This window comes from Megascapheus bottae, chromosome 32 (assembly GCF_031878675.1).
Source record: "Megascapheus bottae isolate mThoBot1 chromosome 32, mThoBot2.hap1, whole genome shotgun sequence".
Taxonomy (NCBI): domain Eukaryota; kingdom Metazoa; phylum Chordata; class Mammalia; order Rodentia; family Geomyidae; genus Megascapheus; species Megascapheus bottae.
In genome coordinates, this window is record NC_143540.1 from 8,027,946 (window position 1) to 8,035,545 (window position 7,600).

A 7,600-nucleotide genomic window follows, 5' to 3' on the forward strand; every position below is an offset into this window, starting at 1 on the left:
TCCTCTTTCCTCTCTTGCTGCTACTATTGCTTTTTTTTTTTTTTTTGAAGTTACAGTCCTGCAGAAACCTGTTCAATAACTGTAGACATCTCCCTGCCTCCCATCTTTCCTCAAGGGAGGAACTGTTGTTGTAGCTTTCAATCTCCTCATCTGTCTTTTGAGAAGAATCCCACCCACACAGCTGACTCCCCATTGCTGCTTTTGGGTTTTGCAATGGAAAAATGGCAGCAAGTGTCACAGAGGTCTGTGGTCCAGTGTCATTGTACTGTCTGCCAGCAGCTGCACACATGACAGCTGTCTGTCTCTAAGCCCTCATGACACTTAGAGAAAGACCCTGTTCAGAGGGTTCAACAAGTCAGTACTCTAGAACAGATTTAAAAAGGCACTAAGACCCATGTTAAAGCAGAAGATTTTGAATCAGCACATTTTTACCAGTAGTGGAGAGCCAGGAAAAGTTTTTCTGGGTTTTGGGTTTTGTGTGTGTGTGTGTGTGTGTGTGTGTGTGTGTGTGTGTCATTTTTTTTTTATTTGTGGCTTTTTTTTTTCTAATTTTGTTTAATCTCTGTGTACTTTGCATGAACAAATTTGTAAGAGCCAGGGGTGACCAGTCAGCTTAGCTGGCTAGAGAGCCAGGGTCTGAAGGTGCCAATGCTTTCTCTGACCCTAGTACTTGGCTGAGCAACTTCTGCCATTTCTTGGTTCCTGTTGCTGCCTTTTTTTGAAGGGCATACACTGAACAGGTTTTGCTATACAGAGATCCCTTTTCTTATGGGTTTATTGTTGCATAGCTTGGCTATGGGTTATCCATTTTTAAACACTTTTTTTTAAAAAAAAATATTTGTCTAGGGCATTCCCCTTGGACATATTAGTATCTGTGGAGTTTATCAGTTGACTCAGGCATTCATCCTAAAGATTGATTCATTTCCAGAAATTGGCTTTATTAAATGTATCTCATGATACATGCATCTCCGTGGTAGAGTGCTTTCCTAGCATGTGCAAGGCCCTGGGTTCGATCTCCAGCACTGAAAAACAAAAAAGAAAACTGTCATTGACAGAATTACTGTGAAATCCTTTCTCGTCAAAATGTTGGGAATCTGTGGAGTTCCAAAAGAACATAATTTAGCTTGTATTTTAAAACTTTTTAGGCTTTTAATTATATTAAGTAGAATTCTGATGATCTTAGTAGCTACATTTTAGAAAGAAAAAAATTTTTTTCCTCAGAATGACAGGTTCAGAGGCTACAAAGGGATCCTATAAATAATGTGAAATTTGCATCAATTTAAATGTTGTAAGCCAAATTTATATTAAACCAAGAGACCCTCTCCACTATGATTCTTTTCTTAATAACATGTTCTTTCTCAGTAAATCCTTAAGAGATTATGTGCTGGAGCTTGAATCATTCCTGTTATTGATAATGATGCAGCCATTATAATACCATCATCATCCATGTAAGACTCTGCTTTTACCATGGACACTATAGCCAAGAGATTTCAGAGTGGGTAGCGCCCTCCCCCACCAACTTGGTAATTCCTCCTCCTCTCTGGTGTTCCATGAAGTAAAAGCAGGACTTTTTTTCAGACTGCCCATGGTTGCCTACACCGCAACTCTTAGAATCTTGAAAGGCTATAACTAATATTCCAAACCAGGCAGCTAAGCACTGGGAAAACCCAGAACAGTGATCCCACCTTTTCCTAAGGTTCTTCTTTTCTATAGCGTTGCTTTATTCTTTAATAAATTCAGAAAGTAGATCTTGCACTTTGGACAAGAAACATGCCTATTTCTTGTAAAGATTAAATAAAAAGGTACATTTGGCTTCAGGAGTAACACATAAAACCAGCCCCAAACCTAGTAAAGACTCTGAGCAAGATACTGCATCTCTACCCTCCATGCCAGCATTGCTTAGGGCTGGCTATGAATCTTGTGCCAGTGCCAGAGTTACTCCTGCAGGCTACAAGGGATGCGTCTTCTCATCCCACCTCTCACACATCCCTAGTCTAATCTTCCCATTCAGAGTCCTCCTTGACAACCCCGGGATTTGCTATTTGCTGTTTTACAGAGTAGAATTCATGACTGGCACGTAGATCATCCGTTCAGACCCTCACTTTGCAAGAGTACATCCAACTCGAGGGAGAAGATGGTCAAGGGAAGAGTGTGAGTAAACAGACATAGCCATACCACTGTGTCCAGATCTGACAGTGTTCCAGTTCTCTTTCCAGCTTGGAGAATCAAAGATGGCTGATCCACGTGTGATTGAGCATGGGCTGGGGTGTCCACATTGTGCCAGACAAAGCAGTTTGAATCTCTCAGCAAGGAGCATGTGTTGGGAAGAGATTCCTTTGTTCACTGTTTCATGTTCTCTTCTAAAGGTTAGAACTTCACGACTTCATTTCTGACTCAATAGTCTTTTTTTTTTTTTTTGGATGAGAATACTAAGGGCCTTGAGGTCCCACTTGCAGGATTGTCCCTTCTCTCGGTCCCCACGTATCCCACCCACTCTGTTGATTAAATTCCTGAAGGGAAAGGGTTTATGTACTTGTATCCTCTTAGTTTACAGTCTTCATATATCATATAATTGCCATAGATGGTCAGAAATCAGGGGAGAGCTTTTCTTTGAGCAGTTTTTAATGAGCGAATTCAGCAGCAAAGTGGCAAGAAAATAAGTTTGTTCAGCCAGGAGAAGTTATTTATGTTCATTCTCTTGATTACCCAGACTCTGTTTAACAATAAGAGTAGTCAGAGACGCTTACCGACACCCAGAAATACTCTGGGCACACAGCAGTATTTTGTGGTATGTAATAGTGTATGAGCAGACTTTTCTCATTGAGAAAGAAAGAAAAGTGAAGATACTTTGCACAGAGAGAAAAAGGACCCATGAATATCATCTTTTATCTCTTCTATTCAGTTGGTTGATGTTGGAAATTTGGGGGGGTTTTTTGACATGAACTTGTAAACCATTCTTGCCAAGATCTGATCTTTTTTTTTTTTTCCCACTACAATTACCTCTTGTTCTTCCTGTCTTGACTGCTGATGCTCCCCGGTAATTCTAATGTCTATTTTATGGGAAGCAGCCTTCCAATGGGTTTCATTTTACACACTGCAGGGCTATCTTTATACTTAAAAAAAAAAATGGATGAAACCTGTCAGTAACTCATGAGGTATTTGCAGAAAATCACTTAGCCCACCTTGAGTAAAGGGTAGATTCTTTGTTTTTTTTCTTTTTTTGTTGTTGTTATTGTTGATGATGATGTTTAAGCTCACTGTAATAAGAGAAACCTAATTCAGCATTATTGTGCTACCTCAAAGGTAAAAATATATATATATTTTAAGGTCATCTTTTGTTCCTAAGTTCTACACACAGTGTTTGAAATGTCTTTCAATTGGAATTATTTTATAAGTCGTTGGGGGTAAATCTTATTTTAACCTATTTTACACTTGCATTTTATTCTTAGAAGAAACGTGGTTGGAAAGCAAACAATTCTTGCTCTGGTATTGAACATATATAGTCTAAAGTCATTAAGAGTTAAATCGTTTGCCATAAACAAGGTTGGGTTTTGGATTTTTTTGTTTTGTTTTTAGTTTTTTAAAAAGGAAACTCTAGGGCTTGGCTTCACTCTTGGTTAATAAAGGCTGACAAATCCTGTGTGACTTCTGGTCTTATTTTCTTCTGTCTTATTTCATTTACTTTTATTTTTATTTTTATTCCAGCCAGTGCTGGGGCTGGAATTCGGGCCCTGGGCACTGTCTGAGCTTCTTTTGCTCAAGGCTGGCACTCTACTACTTGAGCCATAGTGCCACTTCCGGCCATTTCTGTGTATGTAGTACTGAGGAATCGAACCTAGGGCTTCATGTATGCTAGGCAAGCATTCTACCACTTATACAATAATTTATTTAGCTTATCTTTCAGTATGTGCAAATCTATATGTCATAGGACAGGAAGCTGACTTGGCTGTAGTGCAAGCCCAGAGGAGAGGTTATCCCCAACACCCCCCTTCTCCCTGAAACCGGCAGAGTTAAACAATGGTGGTCATATTTATTGTCCTAGCTACTCAGAAAGCTGAGATCTGAGGATGGAGGTTCAAAGCCAGCCAAGGCAGACAAATTGAACAATTAACCAGAAGGAGGCTGCAACTGGAGACAGGGCTTAAGTCATCGAGCACCAGCCTTGAGCAAGAGTGTGAGGTCCTGAGTTCAAGCCCTGGTACTGGCACCAAAAGAAAAGAAGAAAATTAGCTGGACCTACTTTGCCAACTGGTTCATCCGGGTAAACAGAAGAATGGATATTTGCCATTTAGCCCTTAGGCTGTTGACACAATTACCAGCCAAATCTCCATATTCTGCTTGGCCATAGGCTCCTTCCTTCCTCTGCAGACCTGCACAGAGCCAAGGTACAAAATCATTCTGTAAGACTCAAATGATTCAAACATCTTCCTCTTTTTTGCATTGTCTTTTACTGTGATTCTTCTGAAAATCACCTGATTCTACAAGAAAAAAAATGCACATGCCTGTGTAAGGAAACAGCCATGAGCCAGGCACTTGCTCTTGGATCACACCTGTAATCCTAGCTACTCAGGAGGCTGAGATCTGAGCATTGGGATTCAAAGCCAGCCTGGGCACGAGAGTCTGTAAGACTTTTAAGTTCAATGAACCACCAAAAAAAATGGAAATGGTGCTGTGGCTCAAAGTGGTAGAGTGCTAGCCTTGTTCTGAAGAGATCAGGAACAGCATCCAGGCCCAGAGTTCAAGCCCCATGACTGAGGGAAAAGAAAGAAATCTGTATTGTGCATTGTTTGGATCCAGCAATTCCTTCAAGGATGTTTAGTATGTTTGTCTGTTTTTTTCTTTGTCTAGTAAACAGGAAAAGAAAAGGAGACGCAGGTGCTGGTGACTCATTGTAGTATTAGGCATTCAGGAGGCTGAGATCTGAAGACAGTGGTTCAAAACCAGCCAAAGGCAGACAAATTAATGAGGTACTTTTTTTTCCAGCTAACCAGCAAAAAAAGCCAGAACTGGAAGTATGGCTCAAAGTGATAAACATACTTGAGTGAAAAAGTCAAGCGAGAGAAAGAGACCCTGAGTTCAACCTAGTCCTGGAAAACAGGAAGAAGTGAATGAGTAAAGACAAACCAGATAATGGTCAGACTAGATATTTACATTCTGAAACCACTGACATGGGTGTGAACAGTACCTCCAATACAGACTCCCATTCCTATCCTAAACCCACTGTGTATGTGGGTACCTGAATCTGAGTCTCTTTCTATAGACAGACAGGGAATGAGGTCTTCAGGACAAATGCAGATAGATAATTTAAAAACACCTGAGGTGCTGCAATTTGCCACGCTGGCCAGCAGGGGTCAGGCTATCTCTGGATTACCTTAGGCTTTCGCCTTTTGTCCCATAAGTGTATAACCAAACCCAGTGTGAGAAGCTCAAAGCTGCATGAGTCAGTGCTCTTGTCTCAAATAAGTGGCAATCCCCCCAATACTGCCGTGTTTTGGGGTTTTTTTTTTTTGGCCAGTCCTGGGGCTTGAAATTAGGGCCTAGCACTGTCCTTGAGCTTTCTCAACATTAGCACTCCACCACTTGAGCCACAGTGCCACTTTTGGCTTTTTCTGTGTATGTGGTACCAAGGAATTGAAGCCAGGGCTACGTGCATGCTACCCAAGCACCCCAAACACTCTACCAGCAGGCCACACTCCGGGTTGACGGTTTTTTTTTTTTTTTTGTATCAATGGTAGGGCTTGAACTCAGGGCTTGTGCATTGTACCTGAGCTTTTTTACTCAGGGCTGACATTGTACTACTTTTTTTTTTTTCTGCCAGTTATGGGGACTGAACTCAGGGCCTGAACACTGTCTTTGGACTTTCTCAAGGCTAGAACTCTACCACGTGAGCCACAGCACCACTTCCAGCTTTTTTTTTTTTTTTTTTTTTTTTTTTTTGCCAGTCCTGGGCTTGAGCTCAGGGCCTGAGCACTGTCCTTGAACTTTCTCAAAGCTAGAGCTCCGCCACTTGAGCTTTAGCTCCACTTCCGGCTTGTTTTTCTATGTATGTGGTACTGAGGAATCGAACCCGGGCCTCCGTGCATGCTAGGCAAGCACTCTACCACTAGGCCAAACTCCTGGCCCCGCTTCCAGCTTTTTGCTATGTATGCCGAGAAATGGAACCCAGGTCTTCGTGCTGGGCACGCCAAATTCCTGGCCCTGGCATTGTATTTCTTAAGCCACAGCTCTACTTCCAGCATTTTTTGCTAGTTCACTGGAGATGAATCAAAGACTTTCCTGCCCAGACTGGCTTCAAACTATGATCCTCAGATCTCAGCCTCCTGAGTAGCTAGGGTGGCTGGTGTGAGCCACCAGCACCCAGCCTACCTCTCGGGTTTTTGTTGTTTATGTTGTTTTAAGTGTCAGATTTCCAGAGATTGTCTATTTTTTTTGCAGCCCCTGGCTTTGCCTAAAGGCCTCTCATCTACCTATACAGGATCAAGGGCCAACTACGGGAAAGGGCTGGTATCCAGCTGTTGATGTGATCTCTGTCCTTGTGTTCAGTTCTGGAATTTCTGGATCACTACTTCTACACTCTGTCACAAAACTGGTCTTAGAACTAGTCACAGTAGGGTTAGTCTCTTATTCCCTAAACCAGGGAGGGCTTCTAATCTTGCATAGGAGACCAAGTTCAAAGAATAGGTTCACAAAAAGTGTCAGCTAAGGACACAGAGTACAGGGGTGGAGTTCACCCAGACTGGGCAGTCTTCCAGTATAATGGGAATTTCTGAGCTGTCCCCTTCAGGCTATGTACTGTCTGGACGTGCTGGGAACAATGTGTGCATATCCAGGACGTGTTGGAAACCACCTCCACCCTGGTCTTGTAGGATCCTTTTCTTAGTAATTTTCCTGTCTTTTGTTCTGGGAACATAGCTTATGATCTGGAGTAGCCACAGCCAGTCCCCTCCCTTCATGGCCCTGATTCAAGTGGCGGGGGAGACACAAGTCCTTCCCTCTGTGTGGATGAGAACAGCATGTTTCCAGTTGAAGATTGCATGTGTAACCCCAAGGCAGTGGGGAATCTGGGAAGAGTTCAGAGCAGCAAGAGTGGAGATAACAGCCAGCTAGTATAAAAAGCATGAAGGAAAAGGGTGTTTATTATAGGTTGGAGCCCAAAACAATTGTACATACCACCTAGCCTTAGATTCTAGTAAAGACAAATGTTTTCTCAATTCTCAGCCAAGATCAGAAAAGGGTATAGGGGGTGGGGTTTAGTGGTCACTCAAGAATCCACACAGGAGGCTCTTCACTCCTTTGTCCACCCTTCCACTTGAACTCAGGCCCTAGGCACTGTCTTTGAGCTTTCTCAAGGCTAGTGCTCTACTACCGGAGCCACAGCACCACATCCTGCTTTTTCTGTATATATGATAGTGAGGAATCGAACTCAGGGCTTCATGCATGCTAGGCCACACTCCCAGCCCTCCACATGTACTTTTTACATAACCGTTTATATAACAATTCCTTTGTCCACCATCTAGTATTTATCAACTCTCTACAGCCAACTCTGTGTGTGTGTACACACCAGTACTGGGGGCTTGAACTCAGTGCCTTGGCTTTTTGG